Raw genomic sequence first — 21,967 nt, 5'->3', positions numbered from 1 at the left:
CCTAAGCCACAGAAAGGCCAGTCATGATTCACCCTACCCGATTCAGCCACCCCACAAGGAAACCTCGTCATCTTGGAGTGCCTCTGCAGTCAACGGAGGGTGGCAGCCCTTCTCAGTGGAGGATTCAGATATTAGCTGGAGTAATTCACCTCCTAAAGGTGGCACTGGCTGGCACCAGACTAAAGCTAAGATCTCATCTGTCTAGATGGATCTAAATTTTAGATGCTTAAACATAAGAGGACATTGTTTCTCTCTGAACTTCTTTGGAGATGCTTACAAGGAGTATAAGACTCAAGCGTACATACATCTATAAGCCCATTTTGCTTAAACACATGTTTTAGGAAGATTCATGTAATTCCCCAAATACTGTCCCATGTCTGCTGATTTTAACATGTGTACCCAAAATTACAGGAACAACAGTATGGTTTTAACATCTAACAGTTGTTCTCCATGCCACATCCAAGTCATAGCAGATTTGAGCTTTATTCAGCTATTTTTGAGATGTGCTTGAACCAGGTCAAGCATAATCCTGTGTAGTAGGCGCCAGATAAGTTGGAAATTGTGTGTTGTCTCATCTCTCTATGGATACCATGATGGCTTCCATTACAGTGTTGATGTGAGAGTAGGCATTCTTACTGTAAGCAGTTTTTCCCACCAGAACTTGCACTTTGCCTTTCCAGGATGTTTTGGAAGGCAATGTCTTGGAACAACTGTCCCAGCTCTCAGATGATCAGGGCTTCATTGCCAAAGTCCTGGATCTCCATTCTCGTTTTGTCAGTACCTGCCAAGGAATGTGACTGGCAGAGCAGGGTTGTGATTGCTGCTGCTGTGAAATTTGTGGTTCTTCCCCTGACACTGGGTGTCAGAGAGAGCTGTTCCTTCTTCCTCTGACATTTGATATGAAGAATAATTGACTCTTTAAGCCCTATCATTGAACTTCACAGTTTTTTCTTTGGAGAATTATTGCTTCTATAGTACTATTCTACTTTTCCCTTCTCATATTTTATTTGTTTTGCTGTATGATATTCAAGAATATAAGCTTTCCAAGAGGATAATGAATTGAGGACAGATAAATGACTATCATTGTCTGGGAAATAAAACAGGTCATTATAAACTAATCAAGGTTTGTGACTTTAGCTGCCTGCTTATCGCGGTGGGATTGCTGGTTCACACTTAATTCTGCATTAATTTTTGCATCCCATTAGGATGAAAGTTATGGTTAATTTAAACTCTTTTTGGTGAAGGAGGCTACTGCAATAGCAGATCGTAAAAGCATTTTTAAAAATCCCTGAAATGATAATTGCCTCATAAAATGAATTCTAATCTCTCAATCTAATACAGTGGGTGTGAGCAATTACTTTCTCTCACCAAACTGTTAATGCAACATTAGTGATTATACTAATTAAAACTAATGAACTCATACTCACATGCTGATAAACCTCTCAAGCACTTGACAAGTTCCAGCCTTCTATCAGTTTTATTTAACTCCTCTTTAGGAAGATGAATCTTAAATTAACCTCTAGAATAACATTCAAAATTAGGTTTTGAAATGTGAAGCTTTATAGACAGTGTATAATTCTTCTCCAAAGATTACTGGAGTCAGAGAAACCATTTCCACTGAGGATGTAATTGAATTTAGAAATGCATTCTCCTAATGTGATAAGCATGGAGAGCAATGGTACCTCATCCATCTGAATTTTATCCACGGTATAAATACAAGTATCTCCAAAAATCACTTTATGACAAGCATGTTTCTATGGCTCAGGAACTGGAAAAATAAACTACAATGAGCAATTTCTTCATTGTGTGTTCTTCTTTCTTTCATTTGTGGGGTTTTTAATTTTGGTTGGTTGGTTGGTTGGTTTTTGGGGGGGTGGGCCAATAATTGAGAATTTCCTTTCACATCTCACATTTTCTGAAAAATTTCCATGAATTGCTTCAGCAAAGGATTTTTGGTCTGACTTTGTTCAGTTCAGGTTTATTGAAAATTCTGGAAATCCAGCACAAACCACATGATCTATTTTTATTCTCTGACTAGGTGAGAATCATCTTCAAAATCTGGATTCTGAATTATTCAACATTTCTGTTTCCAAATTCTGAATTTCATAATATTCTGAAAGAAATGTTTAAAAATTCTCTGTCTCTGTGAAAAAAGGTCTCACAGAAAACTATTATTTTACTTTTACATTTGAGGTATGAATGTAACTGTTGGGGTGTCTGTGCCCTTGTTTGTCTTTCATATGGCTGTGAATCAAACCTCTAAGACTGAAATGCAAAATGGACCTAAAATGGTCACCCTGAGTGCATTTAAATGCTTGAATAAATATTTACAAACATTTTTAACATGTTTAATCTGCTTCAGTATTTACTTTCCATCATTTATTGCCCTATTACATAATAAAATCAGGTTTATGTATTGTTGTGTCAGTCTAGTATTATTCCCAATTATCTTTTAGCCTGTTGGCCCAATCCAGTCAAATTTAACTGTGTGACAGAAGTCTCAAAGGCTTTGATTTTCAAGCCAGATTTTTGAGAAGAGGCAGCAGCGTGGAGGAGTATGACTCTTTCGCATTTCCAGTGAGGAACAGGTTGCCATGTGGGCAATATTACACTGTCAGGCAGGAGAGAACCTAAACAATGGATGTTTGATCCCAAATGCATTACAGCACCAGAGAACCCACATGAGGCAGTGTCTTTATGAACAGGAGAAAAGGCTTCAGCCAGAGTGCTCCTCATTAGTCGCAAGATAATCTCATGCAAGAGACCAAACCACAGGAAACCACACTCTGCTGCTCAAAGAAAAATTTCTTTTTAATAATGCAACTTATTACAGTGTAATTCTTTCTACAAACAGGTAATCTGGCAAAGAGCAATTCATAAACATACTGTGCTTTTTTTTTTAAAAAAAAAAGAAGTTATATTTGGAGTTGGGAGACACGGATTCTGGGTCCTGCTCCGGGCTTTCTCAGACTGTCTGCTAAAAAATGAAAAAAAAAAAATCTCAGCTCTAGGTGTGACTCATCTGTTTTAACTTTGACATCTGAGGAGTAGGTGGCTAACTCTGAAAAACACCAGCTCCTTTCATAGCCCATGCAGAGCCCCGGAGTGTAATCATCCCAACAGATGCTGAAGGAACATCCCCCTGGACACCGCTTTCTATATGCAGCCAGGACCAAACCCATTCTCAGGGCAGACCCACAAAGGCTTTGCTGTTTTCTAGACTTTCTTCTGTTTCTTCTGCTTCTTAGCAGAAGAGCACCCCTATTTCAGTCAAGAGAGAGTTGTACCCATATGGGCTTTTCCTGCTGTGCTGGGGACAACTTAGGCCGTGGAGAAAGTAATGGATGCCTGTTCACACGAGGGTGTAAATCCACGGCTCCCTAACACCATTACACCTCCAGTCACCAGTGACTTGATAGAAAATCCAGGGGAAGGTCGAAGGATAGATCCAGGAGTTAGAGGTCTCCAAGATCTCCAAGAGGGAGAGAAGACACCAGCATACCTCTGAGTTTGGTGCTACAAAGCTAAGGTACCCACTCAAGACAGAGGGCTTTGGTATTGCTCCGCAGGCTCTGAGGAAACTTTTGTCTGTTGACTACCAAAGGCTTTAGGACAACTAGAGCAAAAACAGTGGAAACAGAGGCAGCAACCCACACTGCTCCCCTGCTGGATGAGCTCCCAGCCCTGTGGGGTGCAGGCACTGGCTACACCACAATCCCTCAAGCCCTACTTCTCTGCTGCACATTGGCACAGCTTCAAATGGGAGAGCAAAGGTGGCTACAAATGCCTTGCGATTAATGTCCTGACTTGAAAATAGGGAATTTGCTCACTGCAAACCCCCCACAGTGAGGGAGGGTTGAATCCAATCCTCTTGCCCCGTGGGAGAGGACCCAGCCTCTGATGATCTGGATTAAAAGCAGGGCAAGCAGCACCACTGCCTTTTAGAAGAATAAACTCTGTTTAGGTCTTCAGTGTGAAGGCTAAATGCCATCCTTCTGCATTTCCCAGTGTTTCCCAGTGCTATACTGGGAGCATGGATGCCTCATTCATACTTTTACTTACAGTAATGTACATAATATGCAAAAAATCAGCCTTTTACACGCTTGTGAACAGTGCCAACGTGTGCTGAAAACATCTCAAGGAGTGAGGACAAGGACTTGTTTGTTGCCCAGTCGATAAGGATTTCTGACAGCAAAGCAGATGCTATGGATAATCATCCTTTTCCAGACACTTTATACCTGTGCAACCGCATTTTATCCAGTGATCACTTACAACTTTGCAAACACTCATTAATTCAGCCATGGGCTGGGATGTTTGCTTGGGAGAGTCAATGGTGTATTCTGAAGGCCATCATGGTGGGGCTTTTGGGCAGGGTCACACAGAAAACAGCAGAGATTAAAATAAACCCATCAAACATGCCTGCCAAAGCAAACCAGCAGACAGTGCCCCTTCTCTACAATCAGTTCAGCTTTAGCACACCCTGAGACATTGCAGTCTAATCCTCCTCCCAAATCTGCTCCTTCTGTGGGTCCAAACCTTTTCCTCCTCAGCATTACAGGAGGCTTGGCAGGAGCCATGTATGTTCTCAACAGCTGTGACCTTCGGTAGGAGCCAGGGGTTGAGAGGGGCTGTGCTCACACTCCCTGTTTCAAATCCACCACCTGTGCTAACGCTGCCTCCTGCTACAGCTGAGCCCACTCCGAGATCCAGTTTCCTGTTTTGTACAACACTGTGAAACTTATGTTGTTTGGGATAAGTCATGATTCAGGCTGACTTTAAAATGTATATTAAATTATATATACCCTTACGTAAACACACATACACATATTTATATACAGACTCATAACACTTACATGTTTGTTTCAAACGTTTCTGAGAATAATGCAGTGGGGAAAAACACAGTTTTGTCCAGATTAAACAGTTCTGAGACTGTTTTGTTTAAAAAATGGTGGGATGTGGGGGAAGAGAAGCCCATGCACTTTGATGATGAGCTTATTTTTGCTGTCCTTGTGAAAATAGTCCAAAATTTGAGACTGCATTTTTTTTTTCAAAACTGTCTCTGAGAAGAGTTCATTGCATCGTGCATTTTTTCTTCTATGAGGATTGTTGCTGGAACTGCCTCTGTTTGTGTATCACAGGCATCTGTCAGCAGATACCTGTGATGTTGAGTTAAAGCACAGTTTAGTTCCCAGTTTAGGGTCAAGGAGTTTAGTCATAGAGAGATTAAAGATCCAAGTGTATTGACCGTATTTTGTTGCCCAGCTTATATCACACAGCCCCTGATTTTTCATGGTAGAATTGCCTCCTAGAGCACTTGGTATTTTCAAAATCCAGCCGCCGTTAACCTCTGATGCAGCTACAAGTGACCCAGAAATCAGGTCTAAGACTTTAGGTTGAGCGACTCGGGTGCAGAGATTGACTGACTAGAAGCCATCCATGAACTGCTTGCTCTAAATGACTATCCAGTATCATGCAGGGCTTTCCAGGCAGATGCATGAGAGGAGTCCAGCTCTCCAGGGCAATGCGGTCTTTCTCCCAGATACAGGAAACTCCCTGCTAACATGCCGTCATTTATCTCATGTCCTCTACCACCCTACGTGTGACAGGGGACAACAAGGGATGCAGTCACCCTGTAGGTGAGTGAGCAACCTGGAAATGAGCCCTGACAACCGTGGATCTTTTGGCTTTGGCCTGAAGATTTCTGTAGGTGAGGAAGGACCCAGGTCTGCAGCTGTGTGGTGCTTTGAGTGAGAGCTCCGTGGCAACTTTCAGGGATTTTGTTGAACGAACCGGCACCTTCTGCACCAGTGAAATGTGCCGTTTATTCGGTTTTCTTACTGTCTTCCTCTTCTTCCTTGGCTTCTCAGGGTCTGATTGCTTCTCATCTGTATGGAAACTGCCTCCAATCATTTTCTAATTCTCAGCTTCTTTCTGCCTCATAAAAGCTTTGTCACCCACTAACATCCACCTCCACATTACTTACACCCACCACACAGGGACAGATGCTCAAAAGAACTATAAAGGTAACATGAAGAAAGTACTGAGTCTTTTAATCCTGGTCTTCGTTTAATTTCTCTTTTGCTATTTTTTAGTATGATAATGAGATTTTGTAAATCTCTCAGATGAAAGAAAAGAGAAGGAAAAAAGTCCCAAATCCTCATCCTATTTTGTCAGGAGCTGTACTTCCATATCTGAAACTAAGAAGTCCAAGCCAGGGCTCATGTTGGGGATTTATTTAAAACTTTAATTACACAAAAAACTATTCACTATGAATTTCTTAAGTACTGAATATTTGTTGTGGCTTTGGCACTGGAAGGATTTGTTTTGCCTACTATCAAATAGCAGCAACAGGACAACTTCAAGCTCATTTTGCTCATCTCACTTTGCAACATAATCAGGCGTGACTTGGTGACACAGCACACGGGATGTGTTAATGGCTGCTTCATGCTAATTACACACCTCTGAGGGTGCAGAGAAAATGCTGCTTTAGTACATGTCCACACTGTAGTAACACATTTTTTGTATGGGAGGACCCTGAATTTTACATAAGACCACATATTTTTATAAGTATTTTGGAACAAAATAATTTTTTTATGGTATATGTAGCAAAAATGTGTTACAGTATTTTACATGTACCTCAGATGGAAAGAAAGACATTATTCTCAAATTCAAACACCTTACTTCATTTTCAAAAACCCTTTTTTTCAGCATGAACCGTCACGTAGACTTGAAGTGCAAGCAAAAAAAATCAAGAAGCTTGACATTACATTGAAAACAATGTAATTATAATGAAATATAAAGAGGATCCATATTAAAACATTTCAGCCTTGAAGATGCTTTCTGAGAGAGATCCAGATGTAGACACTGGTAGGGTGGAGCAAGGTCATTCTCTCAATTTCTCCTACTTCAAACCCAAGTTTGATGGACCATTCCCAGCCCGGGTTGGAGGACACTGAAACTTGCCATGTTTCAGGCTGAAGGGAGATGCACAACCTTGCTGACCCTCAGCCAAAGCTGCAGATGGGTCATGGATACCCGGACCAGTGACCCCAGTTAGCTGCTGTGTTGGCTGTGCTGTCTTTGAGGAATAAAATACATGAAGCAGATACAAGGTAAACCACGTACATGAGCAAGTCCTGTGAAGCATCTGACACAGATGAATAAATGAAAAGCATGGAGATTAAATGATTGCAATGGAAGTATCTAGAACTGCGGAGAGCTGGCAGGCTGGCAAATTGATATACATCACCTGCTCTGGGGTAATTGCACTGTGCCTGCTCCAAGGGCTTAACCAAGGATGAATCTTAGATTTAAGATCTGTTATAGCAGAAGAAAGGCATTCCAGCTTTGAGTAAACACAGTATGAGGCCGTGACTGTGGGAACAAATAGGACCAGACATGCTTATAGTACCCAGAGCATCCTTGATCAGTGCAGGTTTTTCCTGCATCCATGTTCACTCGCCTCACCCGCACTGCCTTTCTGCTCTCTGTTACTGGGCTTTGGGACCGCTTGACAGAAACAATGGCTTCTAGGAAATTTTGAAGTGCTTTTAAAAAGAAAGGGAACAATAGAAGAAGACAATAAACTGCTCCTATTCCTCAAGGAGAAACCCACAATTGTGCTCTTGCCAGTACCATTTAAGACCTTTAAAGAGGCACCTAAGAGAGGCCATTTTGGTGGAGCAGGAGCTGGTGTCCCCCCTGTGACCATGAAGGAAGTTAAGACAGACTCTACCTCTGTGATGAGGATTTTCCCCGAAGTGCAGATGTCTACTGGGGATGAACCCAGATCCTAGATTCTGAGCTACAGTTACTGCCAACAAATAAAGGTGAAAAGGGTGGGCAGCTGCAGGTTGGAAGAACAGTTTTCCTCCTCTGGTAACAGTTCAGAGATAATCTGACCATTTCCCTCTCTGGATCAATTCTGGGAGACCCTACACCTCCTCTGGCAGAGTGCCGAGCCTCACAGAAGGGCTGGAGTCCTCTAAGGGTTCAGAAAAAGCTGGTCTGGAGGGTGGAACATGATCTTGGGACCCAATTTGCAACTTGAATTCTCTTTGCTGCATTTTAGGACTGGGCAGAATGCAATGACAAAAAAACAAACAAACAACCCCCTACCCCCCATATTGCAGAGTATTTGATGTTGCATGGCAACTGTTGATGCACTGGGGCATGGAGACATTTACCCTCTTCTCTCAGGACTAGCAGAAGACTTCATATCTTGTTCTAAGCATGGGTGATGCCTCTAAACTCCATCTCCTTTAGCTACACAAGCCAAATGTATCAGAAATAGTGTGGCCAGCAGGGCTAGGGAAGCAATGATACCTCTGTACTCTGTGAGGCCACACCTTGAACACTGTGTCCGGTTTTAGGCCCCTCACTACAAGAACGACATTGAGGTGCTGAAGTTTGTCCAGAGAGGGGCAATGAAGCTGGTGAAGGGTCTAGAGGACAAGTCCTGTGAGGAGCATCTGAGGGAACTGGGGTTGTTTAGCCTGGAGAAAAAGAGGCTGAGGAGAGACCTTACCACTCTCTGCAACTGCCTGAAAGGAGGCCGTAGTGAGGTGGAGATCAGTCTCTTCTACTGAATAACAAGCGATAGGATGAGAGGAAACGGGAAAAATATCGTCACTGAAAGGTTGTAAACCACTGGAACAGGCTGCTCAGGGAAGTGATGCAGTCAGATGTGATGACTTGGCAGTGCTGGGTTAATAGTTGGACTCAATGATCTTAAAAGTCTGTTCCAACCAAAACGATTCTACAGTTCTGTGATTCTAAGTATCAGAAGATAAGGCACACGCTATCAGCTCTTGCTCCAGAAGGGCAAGACGCAACTACTGGCAATGCTGGTTGTGGGTTTGGGTGACACAGTGAATGCCCTACATATGTAAAAAGAGATAACCCAAAATGCAGAATTATCTGAAGGTTCATTTCATCCTTTATCCACTTTGTAGTTGGATAAAGCACGTTAACAAAGTGCGAAACCCTTATAGGTTTTAATTAAAAGCGAAGTGATAAAGTAGTTCCAGGCTGCATCTGCTCTGTCTGATAGGTGAGGCAGAGCCCTGTATCTGACCTGTTGATTTGGTCTTTTACATTCACACCGAAGAAGAAATTACTATGGAAAAGAATTTAAACATAAAAGAAGATAAATGATTGCCCACTGTGCTCATAAACTTACCAGTTTAGACTGGCTCTAATAAGTCATCATCCAATATTCATTTACAAGTTACTACAGTAACAGCATGGCTCCAAGAAGAGCAGGTTTGCTGGTGTCATCTGAGATAATTAAGCCAAATTCACCCCGAGACAATTGAAATGCTTTCCTTCTATCAGGCAGCCTCCAGCTATCACAATTATATGACACTTAAATCTACTAACTGCTCTTTCAGAAGTGCACCCTGGGAGTGCCAAAGGACAGCGCATACATCACTGGTCTGTTGGAAGGAGAGAAGGAACGAGCAAGTCTGCAGCCTCTCTTGGTGGGACTGACGTCTCCAATCCCATCCACACACATCCACTGGCCGAGGATTTGCTCTACAGTCTATGTCACGTTGCTCTTCCAACTGCCACAGGGTCATGTGCAGTTAAGCCTACACCAGGCAGGTTGCAGCTGAGTTCAGACCTTGGGCTGGGACCATGCAAGTGGAGCAGGGAGGGAGCACAGGGCCCGCAATGCTGCCGACACTGGCTCCCTGTCCTGTCAAAGGTTGTGTTTGTGCCTACATTTCTGTAGTAGCCATGAGCAATGTATGAGCTGTAAGATACTCCTCATTTTTGCTTAAGACCTTCTTCTGAGAGCTGTGTCTGGGGAAACGAAACAGTGGCTTAAAATCACACCTGTCTTCCTCCTGCTGAGGGTCCGCTGGTACCAGCAGGTGACAGGCATCTCAAACCCGTCCATAATGGCCTGGTGTGGTGGAGGTCATGCTCAGGTTTCAGGAGAATTAGGAAAAGAATAGAGGAAAATAAATTGTGCTGGACTCAGAGTAACTTGTCTTTCCCCTACCTGTCCCTGCCCCTGCTGCACTAGTGACCTTCCTTAGCTTTCAACTTGCCTTCGCCCCGGGTAAATGCAATGTGGGTGTGGCATTGAATGAAAAGAAGTCTCCCTGTCACAAGACAACACAAAAGTAATCAATATTCCAATGTCAGCTGAAAGCGTGTCTTGAGTTTGCGCAGTCAGTCTTAAGAAAGGAGAAAAAATGCCAAGCGATCCAGAAAACCAGTGCAAGCCACTAGTTTTGGGCATGAAAAACAAACTGCAAGTCTGGGGAAATTTTTTTGTTTGTGTAGCGTATGCTCATGCTTCATTGATACATTCTTTGCAGTAAGGAAAGGGACATTTCTGTGGGAACATTTGGCTTGTGTCACAAATATCTCTTCTTTTAATTTTGTGCAAATCATAGCCTGTCCTTTCTTCTTCCTCCCCCTCAAATTCTCAAAGAATAGTTCTTCTAGAATTTTTCTTCACATGGGGAGGATGCAGCTGGAAGGAAAGAACAGAAAGGGAGGCTCATCTTAGCCAGAGGAGACAATGTTCCACCCCGAGCAAGAAAATTATCTCTATTAATAGAGTGGAAGCTTAAAGAGTTTTGTTAAAGAAAGAAAAAAAAAAAATCCAACAACCTTCTAAGTTAACATTCTTGCTTACGGAAAGATACTGTATTGACAGCCTCAGAGTGTGCAATGCTCTGCTTGCAAAAAAAGCAGAGCACAGAGAACAACGGCGTTTATTCTTTTTCCAATTTGTCCTGTCAAAATGCCTCAGATCTGAGACGCTGGAGAAAGGGGGCGGAGGGACCACATCTCTTATTCAATTCATTTCACTTTAATGTCCCCTCTCACACCCTCTCTTGTCTTGTGGGAAGTTTTTATGTTTCAACTTCAGCCAGGTCCTCCCCATGAAAGCAGCTTAACAAATGTTCCTAAAAACTTGTCTGCCTGTACAATTCTCCATTCCTTGCACGTGACAGGAGTGAATAATTGTACAACTATTCTGATACACATACAGCTTCTGAGGCTTTGAGAGGGGGTGGATATTTTTATTATTATTATTTTCAGCTTTCTACAGAGAGCTTTTTATAGAGCTTTCTGTGTGACATGTTATTGAACAAGATGACACTTTAACGCATCGAAGCTGTTTCAGCCTTTCTTTCCCAGGATAAACCTCTCTCTTTCTTCCCAAAGGGCTGCCAGGGCTGGAGGAAGGAAACATGGTGGCTTAGGGATGGGGCAAGGAGGGAAGATCTGCTCCCTGTCTCTCACACTGCAGTGCTGCCTACCTGCTTCCTGTGCCAGGGTGAATGCGCGCAAGAGACGGCACAGCTCCACCGCCCAGCACTCGGGCCGCTGAGCTCCCAGATGCAGTTCCTGCTCCCTGTCTGGGTGTGACCCTGGGCTGAACAGCGGGGCTTTCCTGCAAGGGACTGTATCACTATCCTGTGATAACTCGAGTCAGTCTGGGTGGGCATTACATACCCTTCTGGTGTCATGTAGAGCTAGGAGAGCTCGGGGCAGACCTCTGGGACCAGGAATGACTATATGGTGTTTTCTGAAGCTTCTCTAGCCAAAGGTATGAATCGTGAGCAGAGTTATTGCAAGAGAGACACTCACTCTCCCAGGAGGACCACTCAATTGTTTCTGAGACTTTGCCAGTAGCTACTTGCTTAGTGAAGGCTGTTAGGCACTTTAATGCCCCTGTCAGCATTCCATCTGTCTTTAAAACCCTTCATCTTCCTCCTTTCTACCCCATGAGCATGCAGTGAAGGCTTACCCTACAATTTCCAAATACACAGAGAGTCCATGCTAGCTCAGCATGACATCTTTTAGGCCCACAGTGCTTGCAAAGACCTCAAGGAGAAGAATAGTATTATTTAGCAGAAGAAACACCTGTGACAAACTGGATAAATTCTGGGTGGGATTCGTGTTGTCTAAATGTATATGTCTAAAAAAATACACATGTTCAGATCTGAGCTACTCATCTGAAGCTCCCTTAATAATGGAGACAAGATGTACCTCCAAAGAGCAATCCATTGTTCCCTGTTTTGAACATGCCTGTCTTCAGGGAAGGATGAAATAACTGTGCAGTACCTGCAGGAGATGTTCACTTCTCTTCCTTGGCAAAAAGTGGAACTGGCGTCACTAGCCCAGAACTGGACATCAGATTTGAAAAGTTTTGCTAGTCACAACTTGGGGTTGCAAAGGGTGTCAGGAGACAGCCACTGTGACTGTTTAATGGGTGATTATGAGCTGCCTATTTGCCTAAAGCAGAAAATCCTTTGAGCTGATACATTTTCTTCACAGCTAAGGGCTGGTCGTCCTAATTTTCAGGCCTCTAGATTTAACAGTGAAATAAAACTAATTTACAGCTCTTGCCATTAGGAGGACAAATATTCATCTCCATCCTTCGGGTGAGAGGCACTGTAACAAATGAATGATTACTGACCCCTGATACCTATTAGAGATTGCAGTTGGGCCATCTCATTTGTTGTTTTAACACAAGAAATTAAGAACCCTAGCAGGGCTGTCACAAAAATTGAATTGATAATGAAATGAATATTGCCTTTACCAGAGGCTCTTTCTAGAATTACCTGTGGGAAAAGCTCAGTGAGCAACAACATGATCTCGAGCTGTGGGCCTGAATTGTGGAGCCCAGCAGGACTTCCTGTTTGCACTGGCTTCCTCCCATTGCTACCTGGAAGTGCAATCTATCTGCTGCCTGTTGGACTTCATACAGACCAAGCAGCAGTTAGCCATGCATTTGCTCGGCCCTTTTCCTTCCATCTCTGCCTGCAGCTAAATTGCCCACCAAAGAGGTTTTGAAACAAAAGGGGTTGAGTGAATAGGACAGCTTTCTCCGCAAAGCAGCTGTCATGACTCCTGGGTGATTAGCCTGATGCTGATTGCAGACCAGTCCCTGCTGCCGGGTAGTGAACCTGGTCTCCTCTGAAAGCACCTTCAGTGCTGGGAAACAAAAAGCTTTCAAGTTTTAGAGGAAATACTGAAGAATTTCATGGATAACCTGACTGTGAACTGAGTGAAGGCAAAGTTAGACCCTAGCAGACCTGCAGAGTCTCAAGCTCAAAACATCTGTATTCGGCTTCTGCTCAGACCCTCCTGCCCCTAGACTGTGGGGGCTGTGTGTCAAGCCTGTGTAGCTCAGCATCACACCACATGTCCTGGTCTGAGCCTGTGCTCCATCTGCACCCTGGGCCCTCGAATCTGCCAGCCATCTCTGATCTAGCAGCATTGCTTCTCCCTGCAACCTACCCTGACTCACCAGGCGACATCCCATCATGCGACACAGGGCCCTGGCATTGTCTCATGCGTTGAAGGAAAGAAAATGCTAGGATTTGACTGCCACCTAAACTACTAGCTAGTCATTAGTTGACTAGTTGCTCCTTTTTCTGGTGTAACATAATATGGAAAACTGACCCACTGTCCTTGGTTCATAGAAGTCTCTTTGGTGCATTCACAGGCAGAGGAAGTACTCAGAGCAGTATCCTGCCCTTACTTTGTGGAGTTGGGTTATACCTTTCCTTTCCACACTGGGGTTTTTGCTTAGCACTGGATAGAAGGGAATCAGAGCCGAATCACTCCACTACAGGAGAGGAGCAGAGCTGAGTGCCCTGTTTTTATGTGATCAGGGAAGCACAAAGAAGAAGCTTTGTAAGGTTGTGGTGTGAAGCTGTATGGCAAGATCTGCTTCACATTTACATTGTGGTGATCTGTCATATTGCTCAGTGTTTCATTTTCACTTATTATTGCTTAATATTTTATTTCCTTTTGTACTTAAAAAGGTGCTAAGCCCTAGTGACAGTGATGGCTGACTACTATTTTTCAAGCCATGCAACTCAGGGAGTGAAGTAAAAGGAAGAGTAAGAGAACAGGAAGGGGGAGACAATCACAGCAAGGGGTCGCACTGGCAGATGAGAGGAAAGTGAGTGCTTCAGTATGAGAAAAAGACATAAAAAAGATTTTTAAGCTGCAAACTTTCACTGAGATAAGGATCACGGTAAACTACAACTCTTTCTTAACAGTCAGCTGTGAAAACAACCATCAGCACCAGCCGTATCAACCTGAACTGGCTTGCAAACGCCCTTTAGCTGGGGTTCCTTGCTACTGACCTTACACAGGTGAATGCAGTTAAAAGAACACAGGCTGAAAAATTAGAAAAGACTATGTATGAAATAACATCAGGATTAAGTTAAACCATTTGCATGTAAGGGGAGTTGAGGATGACTGAGATGAGGTCACACGTAGACAGATGTAGACACATGGGTATCAACTCCTACATTCAGGGGAGACAAGTTCCACTCTCCTCCTGCCTTCACTCCTGAGCTTCCTGGTCACCTTCAAGCATTTTGATTCTGTCTCTTCCCGATCCATCTGCCTGGTCCTGTGTTGGCTTGTACCCATGTTGCCTCAAACACGGTCCCCTTATTGTTTCCATGTCCTACTTCAGATTAACGTTTTTATGAATTTAGGCTCTGGTAATAAGATCTCTGCTCTTCCCTTGAACTCTGCCCCAACTGAGCCATGAGACAGGACCATCAACATCCCACTCTAAACTCAGACTGCTTTCAGGACCTCAGATAGCTAGCTGGAGTACCTCCAGGCCCTCTCTTTGTTGTATGAAGATGTTCCTTGACATCAATTGTCTAGCTGATAAATTCCTTACCACTCAGTCTCTCATGTAAAAGACTCCACGTGACAAAGCAAACATCCCTGTTTTTACCATGGCTTGCAGCCTTTAGAGATCAATGATAGGCAGGTCTTATGTGTCAAGCCTAAACTGCCAAATAAAGGAGGTCTAGGGACAGATCTCTAGTCCCAAGCTCAGGTGACACAGCGTAGCTTACACACATACCTTCACTGAGGGGAGACAGGACAGCCTGAACTCATGCCAAGGAGAAAGTGGTGCAGGTGATCAAGGTCTAGACCTCATACCCAGAATTCTTCTCTAATTTATCACCTAGGCTACCTTTATACAGGTCAATAAAACAGGCCAGGAGTCATTCCCTGGTCCTAAGAACGAACGGCACAGCTTGTGTCCATGTGGTTCAGCTCGCCTACTTTGCACCTGGCTGCTGTTCCCAACAGCTCCTGGCATCTTTGAGCCTGACAAGGAGAGCTCTTGCTGGCACAAGGCGAATTCAGGGAGAGTGCGGGCCATGACACAGCACGGATGATTGCAGGTTGGTGCTGTGGCTTGGTGGATACAGCCATACCCGAATTTCCCACACCCAGAGGTGGCTCAGCTTGTGCAGGTAAGAGGCAGAAATTCAAATCAGGGGATTTCATGTGCTGCTTCCCAAGCCCTTGAAGGTTAATGGTTGCACAGAGACTGTCAGCCTTCAGGGACATCTTTTGGTGCATTTCCTAAGCACTCGATCATTTGGAAGGGCAAGTAATAAGCACTTTCTCTTGGAAGGATATTTCTTTGGCGTCTTATGTCAAGATGCAGTTGTATGTCAGGTATGTGTTTATTTTCATAAGGCGCTATGTAAAAAATATCTCTTTCTTCAAGCACATTGTTTCAGCAGCTCTTTTGGATGGATTTCAACTCCTCATCCACACCACACCTTTTCTACAGCTAGAAGAGGGCATTCAGGCTTTACATTCCCTGTCAGCTGAAGAGTCACGCTGCTCTGCAAACTGTCCTTGAAATGAGTGTGGTTGCTCTATTAGCACATAAACTGTAGGACATGGAGGCAGTGCTTGTTACAAGGCATGATAAGCGTGCGGTGAATCTGCTGTACAAGCTCATTTCAAAATATTGCACAGACTGCTCACTCTCCCACCTGCTTGGTTCAGAGCTTTAAGGGAAGGTGTGCCCATGAGGGTATGTGGCTACACATTCAAACTCCAGTCAGCCAGAAATGGGGCTGAGCTTTCTCACACATGTTTTTTCCATGCTGATATGCCCACACTGCAGGTTTGGTGGTAAAATGAACTTTCCCACCTAATTTGTGCACTTGCACCTGAATCTGAGAATGTTACTGGTGGTGGTTAAAGAATAATAAAAACAGGAATGGAAGTGACATACTCATATTTCAGTAGGTACCTCCATAGGGCTTGATTGTGTGCACACTGATAAATAATCACAAATGGGCATATTAGCCTGGAATAATGAGACAGCAAGGGAAAAAATGGGAACTATCTGTGCAAGTTCTCATGTGTCCAGACATTTAAAAGCCAAGGAGCCCATGGTAACGGTGTATCCAGAAGGTGTTTTTGTTTCCAAGCAAGAGCTACGTCTATGTGTGTAACTACTAAAGGCATATGTATTCCTGAGCATATAGAAAGACGAACTCATTTACCAGGGAAAGTCTTTCTCTGTGAAAAACCTAAAGGCACTTTAGACATGCCAAATTGATTTCTTTCTCTTCAAGCACAAATATCAATTAAGCTGAGGTTATGTCCTAGCTTAAAAGCAGAGTGAGATTTATGTGAACAATCAGTTTCAGTTACAGGGAATTAATTTTAAGTGTATGGTATGGGTATAGGGGTGCATTACTTTCCTTTTATGTCATTTATTTCCTGATACTGGCACTCTGGAACAAGGGGATCTCAAGTAACTCTGGCTTCTCATTATACACCCGAATCCCATCACCACAACTACAGACACCTGGCAAAGAGTCACATTCAGTTGAACATGCTCAGCTGTGTGCAAGGGAAAACATGTTTCAGCGGAGGCACCTCAAGCTTTCCTAGACATCACTGGCAGAGGAGCTATGACTCCAGGGAGACGAGCAGATGATGAGTGGCTGGAACAGGTCTCATTTGTGATGGAGTGGTGCATTTGTCACTTGGCTGCTTTACCATTGTGCCACCCTCATTATTTATGCTATTGTTATTTCTTCAGCCTTGAGCATAACAGGTACCTTGGAAAAAGAACATACAGAAAGGGTGAACTGCTATAAACCCAAATTTTTAGCTGAACAAAGACAGCACAGCTCCACTGCAGCTGTTGCATCTCCACTATGGAGCTGCACTGATAGGAGCAGGAGGACATGAGAACACCAAAGGCTTTTACAGTTTGCATGCTGACATGAGGAAAGACAAATTTAGGATCTAGTCCTAGTTTCTGTGGATTGTGTTTTACAGGAGACAGTAGCTAAAAGAAACCAGGCTACAGTTTTCTGTTTCCACAAGAGACATAGGTATGAAGTCATTCTTCTTCTAGCCCAAGATGCTTTTGTTTTTTGATGACCTTGCTTCAACAGAAAGAGTAGAGAGGGGTCCCTGCCCAGATTCCTTCCATCGTTAGGGCACCCCTGTGGGGGGAAGTATGTGATGCAGCTCCCACACTATGGGAGAGAAACAGGGGATGAAACGTAGACTGAAAATGCTGCCAAGGAGTCATGTCTTCTCCTACTCTCTGGGCTTTCATTCTGTGTTGGGTACACTCACAAATTAAACTCAGGGAGCATGGTACTGCCTGATTTTGCAACCAGAGAGGTGAAAGTGGGAGATGCTGAGCTGAGTACGATGGTAAGATGGTCCTAAGATGTCAGCACCTGGGGGCAAGGAGGCACACTAGGCACATTAGCACTTTTTCAGCGACAACTTTGGTGTACAGCGCCTAAGTAATCAGGTGAGTCTTTTGGAGTTAGAAAACAAATAGCATCTAATTGTATTTTAGGAGCTGGATCTTTCCCTGAGTCCCCAACAGGTCATGTTCATGGACAGGTAAAGAAATACAACAATTTGCCCCTACACTGGCTAAGGCACCATCTGTCATGGGAACTTATTCATGCTCTGTGTACTGGGGGACTACTGAAAACTTTGAGTAACTCAGTCTATTGACTGCAGAAGAATAACTCTGCTCTGTGACACTGCACTTGAGCTTGCACCAAATGGGTGTCATACAGCTAGCTGAGAAAAATGAAGATACTGGGGAAATGCGTTCAAAGGGAAGGGGCAGGTACTGGAGTTCTCTGCTCTGTCAGTGGGAGCTGATCCCAGTCAGTGGTGGCTGTCACTGCAGAGGAGGGTGGGAAGAATGAAACTGAGATTATGAGCTCAGTCTGAAATGCTTGCAACGGGGTTTCGCTAAATGTGAGGCACGTGATATTTGTGGCATGGTGCCAGCACCTATCAGTGGTAATATGCATCCTCACCAGCACTGCTAATCTTGGTGCCTGGCACAAAATGGCTTGCAGATCTGTGCATCCATAAATCACACCCTGACACGCTTGCAATCTCCCCACTTCCTAGAAATGTAGCTCTCTGTGATACAGGAATCCAGCACCTGGCACTGGCTCATCCCAGCTACGCTGACTTGGCTCAGACTGCTGAGGAAAAGTTGGGAGAAAGTCTGTAGAGCAGTGAGTCATGAGATGAGAAAGATGAAAAGGCAAACAGAGGCAGGATTGCTGAAATGGGGATAGGGAACCACTTAAGGTAGAAAAACATCACCATGGGAATATATAAAATCCTAGATGGCAACACAGGAAGTTGGAAACTGGAAACTGCAGCACTGAGGACCTGTCATAAGTGTGGGAGAAAGCAACCCTTCCCCACCTGGTGGTTGACTGCCTGGCCAGCAGGGACTATTCAAGTGTGTCTTTGGGGACACTGAGCATACTAATGCTTAGCCTGGTAGCATATTAAATTCCAGCTATATCTTGTCTATGTCAACTAATAAATAACTATTTTATGCTTCAAAGTTGTGTATATCCTGATTACAGAATCTCTTTGTGCATAGCAAAAGGTGCCTGAACAAAGTGACCTAGAAAAAGAAGGTTACAGTTTCCTCTCTCCGGCATAGAAAGCCAGCGTGACCAATAAAAGAAAATCTGGTTTCTTTGTTCTTGTTTCTCCTTTTAATCTTCATATTCTCTCCATCTAATGAAAATGTAACTCTTCCATTCTGATTTGTTGGTCTTGAGGGTTACCACAAAGGCTTAGGGACAGAAAACACAGCCAGAATTGTATTTCAACTTGTACACAAGTGAAAAGTTATGTATGTATTATGTCACAGGGTTGACTCTTTTTAAGAGTCACAGAACAAAATACCTTTGAAGATGCAGATCATTTAGGCAGTGGAAGGTGTGAGTCTGCTGGGCTAGAGTATCTATGATCTCAAAAAGAGATCATAGAGTGCTGGTTAAAGTTTTATGCTTTGTGTTTCAAAGTTTTGAGATCACTGAAAGGTTTCAAAACCAAAAAAAAGGTGTGATTCATCTTACCTAACATTAGAGGTTCACAGGCATCTGCATATGATCTAGACAATATAGTCTCTCTCAACAGTCAAAATAAATAGCACAGTCCTCTGGGCTCACCTCCTGACCTGCTATTGTGTCTACTCTAAGCGCGCGTATTTTCCTCCACTGGGTAAAATGGCATCTTTTGTATTTGGCACTGGAAAAGAGCACTATGCAAGCCTTTTATGAGCAGTGATTACATCAGGAACAGGGGAAGAGATATGGACATCATCTATGTGGAATTCTGCAAAGCCTTTGACATGGTCCCCCACAACAGCCTTCTGTTTAACTTGGAGAGATACGGATTTGATGGGTGGACTGTTTGGTGGATAAGGAATTGCTTGCATCGTTGTATCCAGAGGGTAGTGGTCAGTGGTGTGATGGCCAGATGAAGACTGGTGACTAGTAGCATCTCTCAGGGGGGTACGTATTTGAACCAGTGCTGTTTAACATCTTCATCAATGACAGAGTGGGATTTCATGCATCCTCAGCACATGGACGCTCACATGAAATAAAACAGACTCTGTAGTCCCCTGGTAGCATTGGTAAAACATGAAGGAAATAAGAAGGGCAGTTCCAGAGTTTTGGTGCCACAGAACAGGCAAGGAGCCTCAGCCTGAAACTAACCATTTTATAAAATGTGGTGGCATCAGATATGAAAAAAAACTTCCCACTTTGTACAGGGTCTCAGCAATATTGTTATTGTAATTCTGAAAATCCTAAACAATGCCAGCCATGGGGATACACACACTTAATGAAAGAGTAGTTTGGCAAATGAAGCTGAAACATGACCCAAAGCTAAGACCGAAAAGGTAGGAAATTAAAAATTCTGAAATACTGAGAATGACACATTTGGAAATAAATTTGTGTTTGTGCCATTTATGGAAAAGACAGTCCACAGCCATCTCCGCACTTAATCCATTAGTGGAGAAAGACCTTGAAATAAAATGCTGAGATAAGGTAGAAGGGACAAAAGAGAAATTAACCAGTCCGTGGCATCCACCACGACAATGCAGAGGAAACGTAGTGTGCAGTCAGCCTTAATTAAACCCCCCAGACCTCCACTAGAAACACCTATAGGGAAAAGATCGTAAGAAACATTCATCCAGGTGGTTTGGAGAGCTGATGCACACCACACACCAGTTGTCTGCAGTGGAGGAACCATGGGGACTGCAAGCACCGCAGAACACCAACAGCTGGAACTGCCAGGGTAAATTTGTGATTTGCATCAGAAAATAAGTGCATAGGAAATGAGAGGTCAGAGCAGCACACTGACATGAGTGCAAGACTGGCATGCTAGCTTTGCAGAGGTGTCCCCAAAGGAAATGGGCTGAGCTGGTGGTGAAGAATGGTCTCATGGTCTTCAACCCATGCAGAAGGTTAGCATGCATGGTGATAGCCTGCTCATGTTTCAGATTGGTGGCAAAGGCAGAGGCTGAGCAGCTGCTGTAGGAATAGGGTAACACCATCATATTAAAATTAGTTTGTTCGTGACCTCTGATGGTGAACCACTGCAGAGGGAGGTGGTAATTTGGGCCCCATGGCCTAATGATGAGAGAGCCCACACGAAAGAAAGCTCAGTGGTGTTTCTTTCCACCCAGGCCTGCTGTAGGTGAATGTGAAAGAGCAGTGAAATGATCTTCTCTTTAACATTTCCATACAATTCCTCGGTGTGAGTCTGTCCCAAAACACAGTGCACATTTCATACCATACACACATTCAGCATCACTTACACCATGTGTCTCTCCTCTGATGGGCTTCATCCTACAGCTCTGCCCTTCCTTCCCTGCTGCTCTTGTCCTACTCTGGTGGCACATAGCTCTGAAACCAACATGACCCCTACAGCCCACTCAAACCCTCCAGTCTGGAGCTTGCTGACTGTGATGTTCCCCGTGCTGACAGCCAAATCTTGGCCCTCTGGCCAGTGCTGCAGCAACGTGTCTTTAGGGCTTCCTCCCTGTCTCAGTTACTATTATTATTTCACAAGAGCTCCTAATGGTTTGGAACATCCTCGTATTTTCTAACCTTAAGCTCAATTTCCTTATGATTGCATTAACATCTTTTCTGGTTATGTATGACATGAAATGCTTAGGAGGTCGGGCAGTGAAGTGCTGTTGTGTCAACACTTTGGTATCTTGCTCCCCAGTGCACTGGCTTTTTTGTGGTCTTCCACCGCACTGAGGTGAAGCTGTGTGATAAATCAGAGGTGGCAAACCCCACCTGATCTGGTACAACCACAGCAACCAGGTAGGGGAGCCTCTTTTTGTATAAAGTGCACTTGTGGAAACGTGGCAGCCCATTGCTTCCAGATAAATGCAAATAGAAGAAATGACTACAGTCTCTCTCCCCTGCCTTTGGGTGTGATGAAGGACACTGTGTTAACAAGTGTCCTAGCTGCCACAATAACATTTCTGTGCATGGAACCAGCACTGGCACCCTCAATGTCTCCTTTCCAAACCACCTCTGAGACAAATTGACCCTGCCTGAGTAAGAAAGGACTTTGCTAATCACATTAGGATCAGCTTAGATGGCAGAGAGGGTAACAAAATTAGAGCTTTTAAACCACTATCTCTTCTTCATGAACATCTGCATTGATATAAAGCCTGTGGAGAGTTAAGGAAAGCTGAGATATAGCTGATATCATTACAGCTTTAAAAATCAAAATTCATGATGGAGAGCTGGTTCATGGCTGTAAGAAAATCATCAATTTTTTTGCAAGGGGCAAGAAAAGGCTCTGCTCAAGGCCAGAGTGG

General features: G+C 43.8%; 1 protein-coding gene across 1 annotated transcript in view; it reads right to left on the bottom strand.

The window, feature by feature from the left end:
- SIAH3 (siah E3 ubiquitin protein ligase family member 3) overlaps positions 1-21,967 on the bottom strand; it is a 44,722-nt gene that overhangs the window by 1,650 nt on the left and 21,105 nt on the right. The window lies entirely within an intron of this gene.

Source organism: Buceros rhinoceros, unplaced genomic scaffold (genome assembly GCF_000710305.1).
Source record: "Buceros rhinoceros silvestris isolate BGI_N320 unplaced genomic scaffold, ASM71030v1 scaffold5741, whole genome shotgun sequence".
Classification (NCBI taxonomy): Eukaryota; Metazoa; Chordata; class Aves; order Bucerotiformes; family Bucerotidae; genus Buceros; species Buceros rhinoceros.
This window is presented reverse-complemented; position numbering and strand designations above follow the sequence as displayed.